At 48.4% G+C, this 20,101-nt stretch overlaps 1 protein-coding gene across 1 annotated transcript in view; it reads left to right on the forward strand.

Annotated features, from left to right (window-relative positions):
- Nucleotides 1–2,421: 2,421 nt before the first annotated feature.
- The window catches only part of NME9 (NME/NM23 family member 9), a 40,337-nt gene continuing 22,657 nt past the window's right edge, over nucleotides 2,422–20,101 (forward strand). Inside the window, exon 1 of the mRNA XM_032763617.2 lies at nucleotides 2,422–2,505. The gene's annotated coding sequence lies outside the window, so the exon portion shown is untranslated. The remainder of the gene's footprint in view (nucleotides 2,506–20,101) is intronic.

Consider the following 20,101-nt stretch of genomic DNA (forward strand, 5'->3'; position numbering starts at 1 on the left):
ACACACAGCCGCAGGGCCAGACACCTCTCCCCCACCCCGAGCTGATGGAAGGAGTCCTCTCTCCCTGTTGCAGCCCTGGACAGCCTGAATCCCAGAGCCCTCACCCCCCTGCACACCAATCCTAGCCCTGAGCCCCTTCTCGTCCAAACCCCTCATCCCCAGCTGCACCCCAGAGCCTGCACTCCAGCCAGAGCCCTCACCCCCACACGCACACACACCAACCTCTGCCCCAGCCCTGAGCCCGACCTCACACTCCGAACCTCTCGGCCCCACCCTCCCACATTACCTCCGTATTGGTGCACATAACAAAATTCACTCTGCACATGAATGGGAAAAATTAGAGGGAACATTGTGGGTGAGGTAATATCTTTTATTGGACCAACTTCTGTTGCTGAGCTAGATAAGCTTTCGAGCTACACAGAGCTCTTCAGTCTGTGAAAAGTACTCAGTGTCACAGGTAAATAAAAAATCAAACAGATAATTTAGCATAAGCAGTTAGCACATATTGTAAGGGACTATTTAAGGTTAAGTGGTCCATTAATACTCCTAGTCATAGGACAAAAACAGGGGTTGGGGGTTACAGATTGTTGTAATAAGCTGCAAATCCAGTGTCTAGTGCAGAGGGGGGCAAACTAGGGTCATGGACCACATCCGGCCTGCAGGACCCTTTCCTCTGGCCCCCAAGCTCCTGCCAGGAAGCAGGGTCAGGACAGGCTTGTAGAGGAGCCAGCCCAACTCCCTGGCAGCACAGTGAGCAGGGTGGAGGCTAGCCCCTGGCCCCTCCCCTTCTGCTCCCAGAGGGATGATCAGGAGCTAGAGAGCAAGGGGGATTGGATAGGGGGCAGGGGGACCCTAGGGTGGCAGGGGTGGGGAGCAGGGGAGATTGGATAGGGGTGGAGGTGGTCAGTGGGTGGGAAGCAGGGGGGATTGGATCGGGGACAGGCATCCCCGAGGGATGATCAGGAGCTAGAGAGCAGGGGGGATTGCATAGGGCACGGGTGTCCCAGAGGGATGATCAGGGGCCAGAGAGCAGGGGGGATTGGATAGGATTCAGGAGTCTTGGGGGGCAGTCAGGGATGGAGGGGGCAGGTGGGGCTGAGGTTCCAGGGAGCTGGATAGGGGGTGGGGGCCAGGCCATGCCTTGCTGTTCGGGGAGGCATAGCCTCCCCCATTTTTCCCTACCTGGCCATCCGTATAATTTCTGTACCCCATATGGCCCTAGGGCCAAAAAGTTTGCCTTCCCCGATCTAGTGTCTAGCAAAGACATTGTAAATACTGAATAGTCACAGTAAGTTGCTCCTGAACTACCAATTTGCAGAAATACTATGAATAACAAATTCAGAGACAACATAGGCACGTATGACTTGCCAGACTACATCAGACCCGGGGCCTCTGTAGTCCAGCACCCTACTTCTAACAGTGCAGGACTAACTCCTTTAGAGGAACGTGCAAGAACTGGGCAATTATGGATAATCTGTCCATAGGGGAATTTCCTTCCTATCCCTCTACAGATGGAGGTGGTGGTTTAGCCCTTTTCCAAAACTCATGCCTGCTTTTTAATGCTTACAATTGTAAATCTGGATGGTCTCCTAATCCATGTACATTTTTAAATGCTTTTTTATCCTGCTATGCTCTTGGTCTCAGTGACACCTTGTGGCTATGAATTCTATTGTCATTCCATCATAAACTGCCTGTGGTCAATTTGCAAACATATGCTGATTTCACTGAATAAATAACTGTGTCTGATTCAGTCTAGAAATGAGTTTGGAGATATCAGTTCAAATCGCAGTGGACAAGTGACACCATCACCCAAGCTCCACTTCTAGTCTCATGGACTGCTGACAATGTAGGTGTTAGTGCCAGCATAGAACCCAAGAACATGAATATAACAGACTTCCTCTCTCTCAGGTTGCTTGTGATGTTGGGAATAGTTAGGTTTCTTGTTGTCCCCCCGCCCCACCCCCTTTTAAAAATGGCTGCTCTCCTCCTACTGGCATTAAAACTAGGTTGGGTTAGACCGCTTAGACTGACTTATATGGTTACAGGAAATTTTCCTGGCCCCTTTAGGTCCCAAAGTCTCCTCCAAGCAGTTCCCATGGATCTGCAGATTGCAGCACTGGCTGGCAGAGGCCCAGTGCCCAACAGAATTCTTGGATTCCAAAGCCAAAAGGGACCACGTATGACACGCCCCAGCTGGACAGGGTAGTATGTGGGGATGTATGAGGCATTGGGGTGTATGGGGCAGGAGGCATGTGGGGTGGGAGGTATGTGGTGTGGGGGGAATAAGTGTATGTAGGCGAGATTGGGGGTGGGGTGTACAGCTGTTGGGGTGTATGGGGTGTTACGGTGGGGGGTTATGTAGAAGTTGGTGGGGGTGGGACGTGGAGTGGGACGGGCTGTGGGAAGGGGCGGGTCTCCTGAGTCACTTGTGCATTGGTTCGGTCACCATGGAGACCGTTGCCGGGAAACGCGGTGTCAGAAGTCCCGCGGGTTGTGCTGCCGCAGGTACCGGCGGGGGAGGGGGCGGGAGCTGGGGCAGGGCCACCCTTAGAGCTCCCCTCGAGTATCCCGGGTCAGCCCTCGCCCCCTAGAGCTCCCTGGTAACCCGCCTGCCCGGCCCCTAAAGCCCCCACTCCTGGGTATCCTCGGCTCGGCTCGGCTCTCCCGTCCCCTGGTAACCCGGTCCCCCGTCCCCTCGAGCCCGCCCACCCCAGGTACCCCCGTCCCCTCGTAACCCGGTCCCATGTCCACTAGACCCCCACCCCCACCCCAGGTGCCCCGGCCCCGCCCCTACAGCCCTCTGTTAACCCGGTCCTCACCCCTAGAGCCTCCTCGCGTATCCTGGTCGTCCCTCCCCGTTTCCTGGAAACGGCACGCGCCCTGAGCGCCCCCCGCCCTCCGATCGTGGTAATCGCTCCTCAGAGCCCCCAACCCCAGATATTCCCTCCCACCTAGAAGTTAGAAACTCCTGGTAACCTGCCCCTGACCCTAGAGCCGCCCTCACTTCCTAGAGGCCTCTCCGAGGTATCCTAGCTTAACCCTTGCCCCTAGAGTCCCTGGTAACTCGGGCCCCATGCTCCCTAGAGCCCACCCACCCCTAGGCCCTGGTAACCCACCTCCAGCCCTGGCTTGGTCCCCTGCCCCCTAGAGCTCCTAGTAACCCTGCCCCTTATGTCCTCCTCCTGGTATTCCTGGCTTGGCTCCCACCCCCTAGTGACCCCATCCCTCAGAGCCCCCCCACACCAGGTACCTAGTCCCCTGCCCCTAGAGCTCCCCTCCCCGGTATCCCAGCGTGAGCCCCCACCCTGGTCCCCCATTCCCTAGTAACCCCCCATCTCTAACCCCTTAGACCCAGTCCCCCCACCCCCTAGAGCCCTCTGGTAACCCAGCTGCCTGCTCCCTAGAACCCCCCAGCCCCAGCTCCTTGCCCCCTAGTACCTCCAGCACGGTACCCCATCCCTTAGACTCCACTGATAACCCAGACCCCCTAGAGCCCTCAGCTCCCATATCCCTGGCCTGGCCCCTGCCCCCTAGAGCCACCTTGGCCCTGGTACCCCAGCCCTTCTGCCCTTACAGCCTCTAGTAACCTGGCCCCCCAGCCCTGGTATGCCCAGCTTCCTCCACTCCCTAAAGTCCCAAACTAGCCCAGGTATCTGGACCCCCCGGGCCCGCTCAAGGTCCCTTAGCCCCAGTACCCCAGCCCCTCCTGCTCTCTAGAGTCCCCCACCCCTAGAAGTCCTGGTCCTCTCTCCTCTCATGGTTCCCAGTCATCGCTGCCACCCCTAGCGCTCCCAGCCCTGATGCCCCCTGGCCTTCCCAAGGCCTTGTCACACACCCACACCCCACGCTATGTTAGCTAGGATATGGGCAGCTCTGTGCTCCGCCCCCCACTGCATTAGATAGGATGAGGAGGCCTGTGTCCTAAACCCCCCCCCCCATTAGGATGGGGGCCCTGTGCCCTCGCTGCCCCCCGCCTCACTTTGTTAAGAACTAACAAAAAGTGACAAGCGAGGAGCCTTTCCTTCCTTCCCACCCAGACAGTCACACCTACAATTCAGTGAGACCTTAGTGGCTGGATGAGCCGGACAAGTGCTGCCCCAATGTAAAACAAGTCATTCAGGGTTCCATCATAGGTGGGGTGATCCCTCAGGATGAGGTCACACACTCTGCACAATCTGCACTGGTCTGTTGGACTCCACTAGAAACTCTCCCATTTGATGATGATTATCCCTTTACAATTACATTTTGAGAACTGTCAGTCAGCTTTTAATCTATTTAATTGGTCATGTTAATTTTATATAGTTCTAGTTTTTTAATCAAAATGTCATGAAGTATCAAGTCAAACACCTTACAGACATCTAAGTGTACTACATCAACACTATTATTTTTATCAACCAGACTTGTAATCTCATAAAAAAAGCAAGTTAGTTTGACAGATTCTATTTTCTATAAACTCATGTTGATTTGCATTAATTATATTACCCTCTGTGATAGGGTCCTCAGTGGCCAGGGAGCCTAGTAACTAGATCATTGGTTGGGGGGCTGTAATGGGACTAGTCTAGTTGCCCCACAGTTGGGGTTTATCTGTAGGTTCCCCTTGGCAGGGGAAGATTTCCTTGCCTCTAGTGGCTGCATTGACAGGCAGGTTGCTGGTCTGAACCTTCACGCAGGTATACAGAGAGCTCTTGCCAAGGGATTTCCCTACACGCCCCCCCTGAGTTTCACTAACATCCCCCTTCCCCAGTTTTGTGAACTAGTTACATGCAGTGTTGCCAATTTAGTGATTGTTTGGATATTTGAATGGAAATTGAAACAATGCATACTTTAAAAGCATATAAAGTGTATGACAAAATACGTGTATCTGAAAAAGTATAATAGATTTGAAAAGTATGAACACAGATTAGCTTCCGTATACAGCTTTTGTTTTTATAACAATGTCAGTGCATTCGTTTCAGTGATGTTGGCCAACCTAATAATTTCAAATGATGATTTGTAAGCAAAGTCTAAATGAGCTTTCCCTGACAGCTAGTGATGAGCTGTGGACTAGGGGGCAGGGCCGACTCTAAGCACCTGTAAAACAAACGGGTGCTAGAGGCAGCACATTTGCAGGGTGCGTCATTCCAGCCATCCGTTTTTTTTTTTTAATTTAAACTCACTTCCTCCCCTCTCATAATCCTACAGAAGCGGAGCCACGGAGCAGTTGGGGATCCAGGATGGGAGCTGAGAACCCACAGAACCCTGGGAGCTGTAGTTCCTTGCCTAGCTCCCTGCCTATAGAGCCAGCCCTGGAGCAGGGAAAGAACTACATTTCCCAGCAATCCCTTGGCCTCTATCAACAGGCAAGGGAGGGGCAGGGAGTGAGGTAGCTGAGCCATGCAGCAGTTTGCTGTGAGTGGAAAGGGGTGGCACTGTGAATGGGGAACAAGTGTGCCCAAGGAGTGGAAGGCTTTGCCCCAGATATCCCCTTCAAAAGGCTTCCCCAGACTGGATTAGGGATACTGGTGTGACCTCACCTTGCAGCCCCCAAAGAAGGAATTGGGTGAACTAAATGGACAGTGCCCCTCTCTATCTGAAGCCTAGCAAGGGAGGTACATGGATCCCACTAGAATTTAAAATGAAATGTAAGGAAGGGGAGGCTCTGGACCTGGGCAGCTTTAGATACAGTTACCAGGCACGTAGGAGGATTTCCACTTCTGAGCCAGGGAAGCAGAAATTGACTTTTCCTTTCCAGATTTAGCTAATATTCAGAAAGGGAATCTAGCACCTGCCTTCCACATTTGAACACCCTCAAAATTCAAGAGTGCTCAAGCTCAATTCGGGCAGCTGTTACTTCATTTCTCCCAAATCAAATATACTGATCCACTGAAACTTGCTGTAGAAAAAGTAGGATAAAATTGAGCAAGAAATGCTCAATGGTTTTTAGAACTGGAACTGCTATTTTCAACAGCCATTGCCTTTTTTTTGTTTTTTTTTTTAGTTTTATTTGTTTAAAAAGAAGACGATATTGCATTGGCAAATTCCCCATAGAAACAAAGAGTGGTACAAAAGAATAATAAAGGCAGCTCAACTTTTCCTCCTTTATGTAGGACAGTTTTATAATATGCATCCAGATATCCTCCAATCACACAAGCTGAAAATTGTTCCACTTTACTGCAGTTCTGTAACCATATGGGAACCAATCCTGTCTGTGTTCTGCGCACATCCAAAATTCCTGCTGAATGACCTGCCCTGGGAGCAAGTTACCAGTTACCTAGGGCTGGGACAGCAGGAGGGTGCAGGTTTGGGGGGAGCCCAGCGCTGGGGTGGTAGGGTGGGTGGGAGAACCCAGGTCTGGGGCAACAGGGGAGTACAGGGAGAGGAGAGGGGAGTCCAGGGCTGGGGTGGGGGCAGTCAAAAATATTTTTTGCTCGGGGCAGCAAAAAACCTAGAGCCGCTCCTGCTGGGGGGAAAGGCTTCAGGATGAGATTGTATTTACATTCACACCATCTACCTAGGTATCCAGCAAACAAAGCTGTGTTGCCTAAGTGATAGATTTTGGCTGGGGTTGGGTTACAAATCACTTGAATGCAGAAGGGGGGGAAATTAAATGTTGTTGTTCTTATTCTATGAGTAAAAAGCAGTAGAACTGTACTTAGCCTGTGCTGATTGAGGGCATCAAGAGAGCAGGTACCCCTCTCCACTGTTTAAAGGCAGAGCTGATTAGGCTTCATAGGTAGTCTTTTGTTTTGTTAAGTGACCCTTGTGACAGGTTGGATTACAGAAACTCCCTTGGGAAATGCCAACTGATATGCCAAAACTACTTCTGCCCCTGCTTTTCCTGCCTGCTTGGGACTTTAGCACCCTGTTTTGTTGAGTCAGACATGCCAGTTTGCTTCAACATAGACCCAGGGTTTGAACCACTTGCCCCAAAGCTGCAGACTTAACTGAAAGTCATTTAAGAAGTGGTTTTGTTTTTAACACTCAGATGCCCAACTTTCAATGGGGTTCAAATGCCAAATAAGTTTGTTTTACCCCATATAAAGCTTATACAGGGTAAACTTATAAGTTGTTTGCTGTCTGTAACACTGATAGAAAGATATGCACAGTTATTTGCCCTCCCCTTCCCCAGGTATTAATACATACTCTGGGTTAATTAATAAGTAAAAAGTGATTTTATTAAATACAGAAAGTAGGATTTAAGTGGTTTTAAGTAGTAACAGACAGAACAAAGTGAATTATCAAGTAAAATAAAATAAAACATGCAAGTCTGAATTTAATACAGTAAGAAAACTGAGTACAGATAAAAACTTCACCCTTAGAGGAATTTCAGTAAGCCTTTTTTTTAACAGACTAGGTTTTTTCTAGTCTGGGTCCAGCAATTACTTACACCCCCTATAGTTACTGTTGTTTGTTTTAGGTTTTTGGGGTTTTTTAGGTATCCTTGGAGGTGGAGAGGCTATCTCTTGAGCCAGCTGAAGACCAAATGGAAGAGTGTCTCAGCGGTTTAAGTAGACTTTCTCTTGTGGGTGGCGACCCCCTCCTCTCTCCTATTCAAAGTCCATCTCCAAGATGGAGTTTTGGAGTCACATGGGCAAGTTACATGTCCATGCATGACTCAGTTTTTACAGGCAGCAGCCATTGCTTACCTGCTACCTGAACGTTCTCATATAGACTTCTTGTGTGGATTGGAGCCTTCCAAGATTCGTTGTTCCTTAAGTACTTCTTGATTTGGCACTTAATTTGCACATTTCTTTCTTAAGAAGCTGACCAAATGCTTTACAAAGGCTACTTAAAAATTAAGCCAGTACACATAAAATATTATTAACTTGGAATACAAAAATGATACATGCATACAAATAGGATGAATAGATTTAGTAGATCATAACCTTTACTAAGATTTGTTACATGGCCTATGTAGCATAAACCATATTCTAGTTATGTTATATATACATCTATAAGCATATTTTTATAAAGCCTTATGGGGTGCACCGTTACAAGCACTACAGCTGAAATCACTGATAATCAGGTCTAAGTGCTTAAACCTGCTGTGGGACAGTGTTTCTATGGAAGAGATGGCCCAGTCTGCACTAGAACAAGGTTCCCCCCGCTAAGAGCTCAGGTGAAATCACTGAGAGCTGGGTGGAACCTCAAAAGACCAACTCACAGAGGTCACAGTAGCAAGTGACAGCAGAAGGTGATGGCACAGGGCCATTGGCAACAGAGCGATGGAGTGAATGGTGGCACAACGAACAACAGTGACCAGGGCAAACAGTGAGCAGTGGGAGGAACGAGCAAAATAACTTCTTGCCCCCACCTGGGAGGTGAACTCATATGAAAGCACTTCTGAACTCTGAGTCTCCGCTGACCAAGGACAACACTGGTGAGTGTTAATGAGGCTGTTAAGAATGCTGAAGACACAACACAGTTCATGTGAACAAATATGGCTGTGGCATCATACTTCCTATTTGAGCAAGAGATACCACACACTACAGACTGGAGGCCAATGTTAAGTACATTGTCACTTGTTCATCCTGAAGTTGAACTGGTTCCGAACAAGACCAGCAAATGCTCACTATCTTTCTGCAAGAAACTCAACTGACTGGCTAGGAGCATGTGGTGCAACAGTGAAAGACAACAGTTGAAAAAGTGAAGAACTCTCTCACCATATTCAAAATATTTGCATACATGGCTGATGAATGCACTGATGCAAATGGGTATCAAGTATTAAGTCACTGTGTACATTATCTTGATGTCAGTGGTAGGCCAGTAGATGCATTTCTAGACGCTCAAGTTATAGAAGACATATTGGCTGCATCTGTGACAACCCACATCTTAGAAGAGTTAAATGCTTTTCAGCTGGACCCTAAACAGATGGCTGCTTGTGCATGTGATGGAGCTGCTCTGGAAGACATGGTGGAGTACAAGCTTTGCTCAGAGAAAAATGTAACCCTTATCTCTCCTATACACACTGCAGAGGGCATCTACTCCAACTTGCGCTAATACAAGCTGCAGATTCTTCAAAAGACATTTTAAAAGCTATAAATTCAATGTCTTCATTATATTTGTATTTCAGCAAGAGTCCAAAAAGACTGACTATCTTGGAAAATATAGAAGATACACTGAGACTAAAGTTCAAATTAGTCCAATCTGGGAAAACCATCTGGCTTTCTCATGAGCGATCCTTGGCTGTTGTCTGAAAATTACTCCAGCCGTTATTACTGACTTTGGAAAATATCTACCAAGATGATATGGATCTAAGTAGTGAGGCTGGTGGATTACTTTTGCTACTACATTCAGAGAAGACCATTCTCTCTCTTGTAAGTCTGCTGTTGAAACCACTTGGGTCATTAAACAATGCTGTCCAGGCATCTGCTACAACAGTAGTAAATTTTTGTTCAGCAATAGAAGCTACATTTGGATCAATCAGAGAGTCATCCATTGAAAAAAGTACTGGAAGAAGCAAAAACTTCAGTCTGGAAGTTGACTAATGAAGGCATTAATATTGAATCCTTAAGTGAAGAAGACAAAAGGTGTTTGTTAAGACAACTGAAAAAGTACACAGACTTGATTCGTAAAAATCTACAACAGCGACTCTAGATTCTACTCAACCTCTACGTAGCTTTTACAGATCCTTGTCCTATAAAACACCAACAGTTGAGTGGAGAGAGGCACTACCAGCAATGGGGCTTCCATGTACTCAGGACAGAATAGAGAATTTGAACACAGAGTGGAATATCATACGATGAATGAATGAAGATTTTACTTCAACTTCTTTTTTATGACCACTAGTGGCTCGACCCCATCTTTGTGTTCTGTTTCCTGGGATGAAAGAAGGAGGAATTCATCTCTTGCTACTCCCAGTCACAACAGCTACAGTTGAGCATTCTTTTTCATCACTGAATAGAATTTTGTATTCTGATAGAAGTCGCCTTCTGCCTGATCATGTGAATGAACTAATGAGCATATCAGTTGAAGGAATGGAAGTACCAGACACAGGAGAAGCCACCAAAGATGAACACACTGCATTTAAAAAGTTCATTAACAGAGTTGCGCAAAATTATAATAAGAAACCAAGAAGGATGTAGATGTGGTGCTTCACAGAGGCTTGAGTAGCCAACTTTAATTTGTGTGATGATTTTCAAACATGAGTTAAATCTAATAAAATGGTCATGAAACATTTTTCAGTTTTTACTATGGTGCCATACAGCCCGCCTTCACTCTTACGGTCTCACCCCTCATTGGCTCTGAACCCCTGACCTGTAAATTTGAACACCCATCCCCCAATTTCAATTCCTGAGGAAAACACAGCTCCTGCCTCTTTGCCAGTCAGCCCCTGCCTGAGCCAGGCTCCCTTCTTTTCTCCTCACTCCAGGCCTGGCATTGGTTGCAGGAATAACAGGGCAGGGCTAGCTGAACCCACAGGTGTTACTTAACCCCTGCAGGGCCCGGCTGCAGTCTCTCTGCTCCTTCACACATCCCTCACCTCATGACCCCCTGCTCCCCCTCCAACTGCTCTCCACCATCCCATGAAAAGAAATCTGCATTCAGATGGGCTCTCCTGGCCTGGTGCTGGATGCAGAAGGAGAACGGCTGGAGGGAAAGGTACCACCTCATGACTTGGGGATGTGTGTCCTTCTTGGCATGGAGCCAGCAGACGGGGGCATGGTCGGTAACAAGAGTGAAGTGCGTATCCAGAATATAATAAGGGAGTGAATCCATGGCCCATTTACTGCCAGGGCTTCTTTCTCAATTACAGAATAGGTCTCCTCTTGCGGGAATAGCTTCCTGCTAATATATAGGATGGGGTGTTTGTCACCCCCACTCCCTGTGATAGAAAAGCTCCTAAGCCCATGTCTGAGGCATCCCTTTGTAACAAAAACTCCTTGGCAAAGTCAGGGCTGTACAAGATAGGTGCATGAGAGAGCTGGGCCTTCAGAGTTTGAAACGCCTCTTCACAGGCTCTGGTCCACTGGATTCTTTTAGGACTCCTGTTCTTGAGGAGATTGGACAGGGGGGCCGCAATGGAGGAGAATCCTAGGATAAAGTGGCAGTAATACCTGGCTAGTCCCAGGAATCAGCATACATGCTTCTTTAAGGACGGCGTGGGGCACAGCTGGAGGTCCTGAACTTTGCTAACGAAGAGTCAGATCAAGCCTTTTTCCAATGTGTACCCGAGGTAGGTGGTCTCATTCTTCCCAAGGGTTCACTGTCAGGCCGGCCTTCTGGAGGGACTGGAGGTTCAAAGTCATCTGTTTCAAATGGTGTTGCCAGTCGCGACTATAAATTACCACGTTGTTGAGGTACATAGCTGCATACCTGCTATGGGGGTGGAGAATTCGGTCCATTGGCCACTGAATTGTGGCCAGAGCCCCATGCAAAACGAAGGGCCTGGTCTGGAACTGAAAAAGCCCGCATGGGGTGGAGAAAGCGTTTTTTTCCATGGACTGAGGTGTGAGAGGGATCTGCCAATAGCCCTTTGTTAAGTCTAAAGTGGTCATATACTCTGCCTTTCCCAGCTGGTCAAGTAGTTCATCAACCCATGGCATCGAACTTCAATACTGCATTGACCTGTGGAAGTCACCATAGGTCACCCCCCAACGCTAACATCAAGCAGAGTTCTGCTTTCACGGTCTCTCTAAGCTTCAGGGGGAGGGGCTTGGGGGGTTCTCTGACCTTAATGCATGGTCCATCTGAATATGATGAGTTATCAGGTGAGTCTGTCCTGGTCGGGTTGAGAAAATGGAAAAGAAGGCAGTGATCAGTTTTTGCGCCTGACCTCTCAGCTCTGGGGTAAGATTGCTTTCCAATCTTGATCACCCCTGGAGTTGAGGCCTTCATGGCCTATGGGCCCAGTTCAGGCTCTGGTGAGTAAGGCACTGTTAGTGAGCCTTCCTGGGCTTACCATGGTTTTAACAGGTTCATGTGGTAGATTTGTTGTACCTTATGTTTATCTGGTTGCTTGATTTCATAGTTCACCTGCCCTACATGTCAGATCGCCTCATAGAGTGCTTGGCAGTGGGCCAGGAGCTTTGATTCTGTACTGGGCAACAATAGCAGCACCCGGTCACCGGGCTGAAATTCCTGGAGACACGCCCTTTTAGTATAGGCCACTTCCTGGGTATCCTGGGTATGTAGGAGGTTCTCCCTGGCAAACAAGCCTAGGGCCTCAAGCCTCTCCCTCAGGTTTAAAACATACTGTACCAAGTTGTTAGCTCAGGATGGTTGCTCTTCCCACATTTCTCGCACAAAGTCTAAAATCCCCCGGGTTTGTCTCACATATAAAAGCTCAAATGGTGAGAAGCCAGTGGAAGACTGGGGTACTTCCTGGACTGCGAACAAGAGAGGCGAGAGCAGCTGGTCCTAATGCCAGACATCTGTCAGAACAAACCTTCAGAGCATTGTTTTTAGGGTTCGGTTAAAACGCTGTACCAGGCCATCTGTTTGGAGGTGGTATACAGATGTTCTTTAGGTCTTAATTTTGAGTAACTGGCAGACATAATCATTGATCATCTAGGACATAAAGTTTGTCCCTTGATCTGTCAAGATTTCCTGGGGCACCTCAACACGGGTGAAGATGTTCATAAGTTCCATAGCCACCCCCTTGGCAGTCATGGAGTTTGAAGAGTCAAAGAATTTTCTGATGTTTGTCCCACATTTGGCCTGTATGCTTTTATTATGTCCAGTTGATTGCTGCATGCTGCCTCATGTCAGTTTTGCCACCATGCTCAATAGTGAATCCACGCTGGCACAAAGTACAAAAGACTTTACCAGAATCACTGTTGACAGGTTTTACCCAGTTGTATATTTCTTCCCATTAACATTTGTATCTATACAGTCTTTTCATTTTTTTCTCTTTAGGTCCAGACCATCTCAAGTTCCCTATGTGTATAACAAGGCAGACAGGCTGCTGCATCTGGACCCAGTGGAGCTTTCTCCAGGCAGGTGGCTCCATCCCTGGATACAGAGTTGCAGAAACTGAGCCGAGAGATGATGAGTTGGGGTATTCATCCACTTCCAGTGTATAGAATTACATTTGGTCCCCCCTAAATCTACCTCCTTCCCTGCAGTTCCTATTGGATAACAATGTTCCTGTTCACGTCCTGTCCTAAATTGTTGTGTACCATTGCTGCAAAACAGTTGCTATGTCCCACAGAGCTGGCTGCATTTTGGAGGGAAGCAAAGAACTTCCTGGGACAAGCCTCACTGTGGCCAATGAGAGTTTTGGCTGAGTGAGGGATGCAGAAATCAGGCTGGAGTCTGAAGGAAGCTTGGGATCCTATGGAATAGCAGGCACTGGGCATAAGTGGGATTTAGGAAATGAAAAGGATGGTCAGAGAAACTGAAGTGTGTGGTGAAGAGGAAGGGCTCGTCTGTAGTGAATGTAAAGAGGATTCTGTTTTGGGGCTGCTGGACACAGACAGAGCCTGTGGTTCCACCCGACTCTCTAGCTCCCAGCCATGTCACTGCACTGGGGCTCCCTGGCCTGGTCAGTCATGGAAGGGACTGCACTGGGCATGGGTGAGAGCCTCCCACAGTGTGCCTGGGTGCTGTATTTAGCTGTAGTGAGAAGATGACCATGAGAAGCACTGCCCCAAGAGACTGGGAGGAGGAGGAGGAAGGCTTTCTGGCCCTTACCTCTGCTGAAGATGATACTCTCATAAGGGGTCTTGTTCTTGGTTTCAAGGCTGAAACGGTTCCAGCACTGGTCCTGGAACTGGCGCTGGCACTCGTGGATGGCGATCTGGATGGCCGATTCCATGACATCAGGTTGTGCACGTACACTTCCAACTACGGGGTCACACCACCACTCATATTTGGTCCACCCACTCCTCTGTCGTGCCAGAATGGAAACAGAGGCCAGCTGCCCTCTACTTGAGCTACAAGTCCCAGCATGTGCCATAGCCAGGCTGCTCTGATCCAGGGAGCAGCACAGGCTGGGACCTGTTTCCATGCACCGCATGTCTAGGTGATGACAGAGACTGCAGGCCCCACTGGGCTCTGCAGGGCAAGTGCCATGCTTTAGAGATCCCAGAATGGCCACATGCATTATTCAGTTCTCGTCTGCCACGGGGTGGAATGCGTGAGAGAGGATGGTGCACAATGTGCAGTGGAGTCCCGCCAGACCAGGCATGAGGGGCCTCTGGATTCTCCTTAACTCTGCCACTGACTCACTATAATTGGTCAAACCATCTCCCTCCCTGCCTCAGTGAGATAATGTGCCTTTGGTGCAGTGATGCACTCTGCCTATAGCAGCTTTCTCCACATGGAAATCGTAATGTACATCACTGCTCTGGCCAGACAACCTCCTGTGTCCAAAATGGGAAACAGAAATGCTCAAATGGCTGGGAATGACTGACATCTGCAACGAACAGGAGGAGTTGCACTGGGAGAAACTATACAGCAAGAGAACGCTGGAGACATCAGCGCTTGGAGTAAGGAGAAAGTGTTATGTGTGTGAGGGTGAAGAGTTCCCTCATTAGCAGGGGCAGGCCCCCCAGATCCCTCTGCTCTCTGGTCACTGTTGCAGCCCTGGTGAACACAGGAAAGGTTAAAGTGGAAGAGTCGTTTTAAAACAGGGAGAGGAAACCTGCTCCTCACAGTTCCCCAACCCCTGTGAGGCTGGAAGATCCTACTCCATCCCAATGAGAAGGTAGCTGGTGCTGAAAGCAAATGACTTGTGACTACACCCCGATGCTCTCTGCCAGGGGAGCGTGGCTGCTGCTTGAGGAGAATAAAGGGGGCCAATGACTGAGCCCTTCTGTACTTCTCCCACTCACAGAGGAAGGGGGAAGAGAGGAGCGAGGGCGGGGGCTCAAGGAGAAGGGGTGGTGCGAGGGCAGGGCCTCGTGCTCAGGGGAATCCCGCTTCCCATGGACCTCTGACCCTGCATGCCCTCCAGCAGCCCCCTCTGCCTGGCCTGGCCCCTCACCCATCTCTAAGAGCAACACTGTTGGCTCAGAGTCTCAAGCGCTGCATCCTGAGGTCTGTGCTGACCCACTCCCAATGGAACCTGAAGCCTCAGCCAGGCAACCATTGAGGCATCACACAGGGACTGGCCCAAAATTACTTAGAGCAGCCCCTAACCCAGCCAAGCAGAACATAGACTCCCAGCCCCTGCAGAGAGACCCCCATTTCTCCACATGTCCCCCATCCTGCCACCTACCATCACGCATGAAGAGCTGCTGGTCTAACTCAGATTTCTATAGATGGTAAGGGAGTGCAAATTTGAGTGGTGATGTGACCTAACGCATGGGGTTGCAATGTCACTCAAATTTGGCCTGGCTACCCCTCTGGCAAATTTGAGTGGCATTGCACATTTTGAACCATGGGTAACTTGCAACCTCATGGTTAAAGTACAGGATAAAAGGTGTTTTGTACTGATTTAGTATGGGAGAGTCATTTCTTTTTAAACTAAGGAATGTTCATTACAGTGGCCTGTTGATAACCCTACCCACAAGGTTCCCTGTCACTGGCTCTGTTGTCAGTGTGGCTACAGTCTGCATACGGAATGATGGGATTTCATGTTTGTTGGCTTAGTGACTTATCCATTGAACTCACTCAGTTCACAAGTGTGTGATAGGGAGCTCTGGCTTTAAGGCAGGACTCAGGCCTAGCATCTGCCTGTTTCTGGTGCTGCCCAGGACCAAGGCATGCTGGGATTTGTAATCCAAAAGGACTATGGGAACTCTAGGCCTCTCACCAAGGACTCCTGGGAAGGGAGGTGTGATGTTTGGGGATCACCCAGACCAGTAACGGGTTCCGTCCTGTAATGAAGGATGCCTTTGTGCTGTGTAGCTTTGATTCAGAGCCCTGAACCAGTAGCCAGCCCACAAGCACATGGTCTCACCCTGGCTTTTACTAGCCTAGTTGTCCTTTGCAGGCTTGTGTTATGGGGCTAAAAATTGCAGTATAGACATGGAGCCTGGGCTCTGAAACCTGGCCTAAGCCTGAATGTCTACACTGATATTTTTAGCCCATTATGCAAGCCTCAGTCAGTTGACCCGGGTTCTAAGATGCTGCTGCAAGGATTTTTTTTGCAGTGTAGATGTGAATCCTTTATCACCATGTGAAGGCACATGAACTGGGACTGAGGAATAGCAGAGGACAGGGATTGTATTAGCGTATGGGACAGGAGTCAGAGGAATGTGGGGGTGCAGAGGAAGGTGGGCTGCAGGCAGTAGATTGGGGAGCTGCAGGGGAAGGCATGGGGGATGCAGGGAATGGTGGGGCCAGGAGGCAGATTGGGGAGTGCAGGGAAAGGTGGGGGTCAGGAAGCAGAAGGGAGTGCAAGGGAAAGTGGGTGTACGTATGTATGTAATTATGGTTGGATTTTGACCCTGAGATGAGGAGACACAAATTGAGGCCAAGTGACTTGCCCCTCATGATAAAAAAAAACAAAAAATCAGTAGACAGGCAACAAACAAGGCAATTGAGTGATTTTCAGTCTCTTGGGTTTTTTTGTGCTAGTCTCATGATTTTTGGGGTCTAACTCTTGATTTCTGAAGATTTGTGTTGATGATCCTGTGTTGGGAAAGGAGAATGCCCAGCAGGCCAGTTAGTATTTTTGAGGGGATTCTCGTGTGTCCTTTGTGAGTGAAAGGTGTCAAGCTGTTTGGAGTGGCTCAGTCTCAGGGCAGAAACCCCCAACTGGTTGTGAGTGCTATACTTAGATTTCACCAGTTAAGTATCATGTGTGAATTCCTCAAGCACTAGAACAGCCTTAACATAGAGTCACAGTCAGTCCCCTTGGGCACTCTGATCTATTTGGCCACCCACGCAAACTTGCCCTTGTGATAGATGGCCCCTTACCCCCCAAATCACCAGAATATTCAGGTTACTCCCAGTCCCAAAGCACCAGTCACTTATCCCAGGTCAATTGTACCTCACCACCAAAGACAATGCTTGTAGCCAATCCTATAATAAACTAGTTAAAGATCTATTAACTAAGAAAAAGAAATAATTGTTATTTACAAGGTTAAAGTGGGTAAACATGCACCCACCAATGAGTTACAGTCATAGCTTCCAAAAAGTAATCGAAGCTGCTAATGTGCAGGCTCTCTGTGTCCTTTAGGGCTAACCTAGGCTAAATATCTGGGGATCCCTTGCTTATGTTTGGAAGTCTTGCCCTCTCCCTGATATCCAAGCAGCATAGGGATAACAGTTTATTCTTGACAGGGATTTTTTTTTCCCTTCTCCCAGAGCTGAAACTGATGGGATGAGTGTTTATGCACATTTCATCTTCAGGGGCAGGGAGGAGGAGGAGGGGAAGAAAGCAATCAACAAAGTCTTTTGTGTCTGATGTTTTACAATGGTTTGTCTAGCATCTATGGGCCTTTTTTTGTTGGAGAGGAGATGACACCTTTTGTAGTAACCTAGTATTTCACACTTAGTAATGCGTCTCTCCTGTCTGTGGGGCTTTACAGTTTCAGAGAACAGATTTTATAGTTACAGAACAAATATTACCTTGTAACACGGAATACCGTTATTATAAGAAAGAATAATACATGCAGTGTCCTACAAGCATTTATTTAAGACTAAACACATTCTTATAAATCTAACCTGTTCTAACAGTGTTAACCCACAGGTGAGCCAAAATGGTTTCCAGCTATGCATCTCTCAATGTTCAGTGAGACCTGGGGGCCTTGGCATGAGCTGACACTTGGTCTGCTAGCATCACAAAGGCATTGAAGCATGGCTAGTGGGAGTTGTGTGTGTGTGTGTGTCTTTCCATCCCACACTCCTCCCTTTGCTGGAGAAGTATTTTGGTCTACACCATCTCCAGCACTTGTGAGATAGACAAGGTAGGAGGGAGCAGGCATGAGGGGTCTCTGGAGAGAACAAGTCCAGACAGCCCGAGGGGAAACCATGTTTGAAGAGCTGCATCCTTTAGACAAAATGTAGGCTCAGAGGCAAGAGTTTCTCAGCACTGTTGATTTCTGATGGCATGTCCTGGTGGGCTCCCTAGAGAAGGTGACTTAGTGGTGTCTGGACACCCTCCCCCTTCACTGGCTGGTTGGCTGGGATGCAGCAGTACCTGGAGAATGGACAGCAGGAGTGGCAGAGGCTCCCTAAAAGTGGGGGACCATTAGTGCCAGAACTGTGTCCCTGCCCCCTGTGTTAACCTGTCCCTCCAAGGCCCTGCTCTTGCACCACCCCTTCTCCCTGAGCCCCCTCCCTTGTGCCGCCTCTTCCTGCAAGGCCCAATTCCTGTGCCAACTCTCCCCCCCCAAGACCACAGCCTCTGCTTGCTCCTCTCCACCGCTCCCCCCGTCACTCAGCCTCCCACTTTTAAAAGTGATGGGGCCATGGTTCCCTGGCCCATTCCTGTTCCAGCATCTCTGATGGAGAGCCACTCCCTCTGCACAGATTGGGAGGCTGCCAGTTACTAAGATGGATGGCCCAGAGTAGGGCAGGCAGCATGCCTGCCTGCTAACATGGTGCAGCTGTGCACTGATGGGAAGGAGAGTCCCACTCTATGTATGTGTGCCTCAGAGGTGAAAGTAAGCTGGTATGTGCCAGTACGGAGGACTGGTAAGAAAAGGAGACTGACGGAGGGAGGGAGAGAGAAGCGTGCTCCCTGCATAAAAATAGTTTAAACTCAACTGTTCCCTGATGGTTCAGCCCTCAGGGCTAGGTTTCTGGCCTCCTTGTTAATTTCACTAACAGTAGCTGGGGGGAGGTGGTCGAGGGGAGGGTGTGTTTGACCATGGCAGGGGCAGTCCCTGTCTGCCCCCGGGGATGAGGGGATCTCTCCTACTAATATACACAAGAAATACAAGCTTTTGGCTGCACAGCTTAGATCCTGAGCTAATAAAAGCAGGTAGAAGAGGAAAACTCACTGTCACATTGGTTTCTCATCTCCTCCTTCCCCCTCCTCCAGCCAGGCTGCAGACAAGGCTCTGCATTCCTCCCCATTCCCCCCAGCAGGAGTTCTCCTCTAGGCTCTAGCTTGCTATAGACTGGCTGGGATGCCTGCTGTTGCTGCCTGCAAAAGAACAGTTTAAACTCAACTGTTCCCTGTGCAGTTCAGTGCCCAGAGTTAGGAGCAGTTTCTGGCATCCTTGTTAATTTCACTCTCAGTTGTTGTTAGGTGTGTGCGACCATGGCAGGAGCAGTTCTTTTCTGCCCCCAGGATGAGGGGCTCTCCTAAACACAATCAAAATCAGGAACCATTTCCAAGTTCAAATCTATCCCATTCCCTTCCCAGCAGAGGATCATGGTTGTGATGTCCAAACTGCTTGCAGATCCTCTTTGAAGTGTTACTGTTTAAAAAAAACAACACAAAAAACATGGAGGAAAGATGTGTCATGATGATTAGGGTTTATTTTGGGCAAAGCAATTTTGCTAAAGCAACTAAAGATTTACAGGGAAAGCAAATAGCCCCCACTAGCTTGAATTCGCTCTAAGCTTATCTCCAGCTAACTCTATTACTCCACCAGTCAGGAATTGATAGGGCCTGACCCCTCTTCCTCTCTCTTTGTGTCCCAACCTCCCCTGGGGACCTCCAGAGAACCGTTTCTCTGCTTCCCAAGAAAACACTTATCTCCCTTGATACATTGAGATGCCAAAAATACCATACAGCTTGGCTTTCCTTTCCGTGCCGCCTTTCCGTCGACGGGAGACATATACCTGACAGAGTTTCAATTCTCTGCCTACTAGACAAAAGAAACTTCCGACAGTTTTGAAAAAAGAGAAAGCTTTGTATAGAAAAAGAGCAATACAGCTAATGACTTGCATAATAATTATAACAGTCCTTTAAGAAAATCTGAATTAACCATCTGATTTAAAAATAGCCAATTTTAATATATGACCATCAATCACAACAACGAGTAAGTATCAAGCAAAGCTATGATCATAGCGATTTTTACTTTGTTTCCGTTTTGTACTCACTGCCTTTTTGTAGAATGAGAAGAAGATGAATTAGCACAGATAGCTTGTCCTCACCAGCATGAGCAAAAAAGACCAGCAATCTCACATTGTAAATACAACACATAACATCCTCATAGGAGAATTCACTTACTTCCCTTCTGTACTCACAGACTTTTCGTAGAATATTTAGAGAAAGAGGGATTAGAAGAAACCTTGTACATCATACCGAGAACAAAAAAAGACCCCAGTATAC

This window comes from Chelonoidis abingdonii, chromosome 8 (assembly GCF_003597395.2).
Source record: "Chelonoidis abingdonii isolate Lonesome George chromosome 8, CheloAbing_2.0, whole genome shotgun sequence".
In the NCBI taxonomy this organism is placed as follows: Eukaryota; Metazoa; Chordata; order Testudines; family Testudinidae; genus Chelonoidis; species Chelonoidis abingdonii.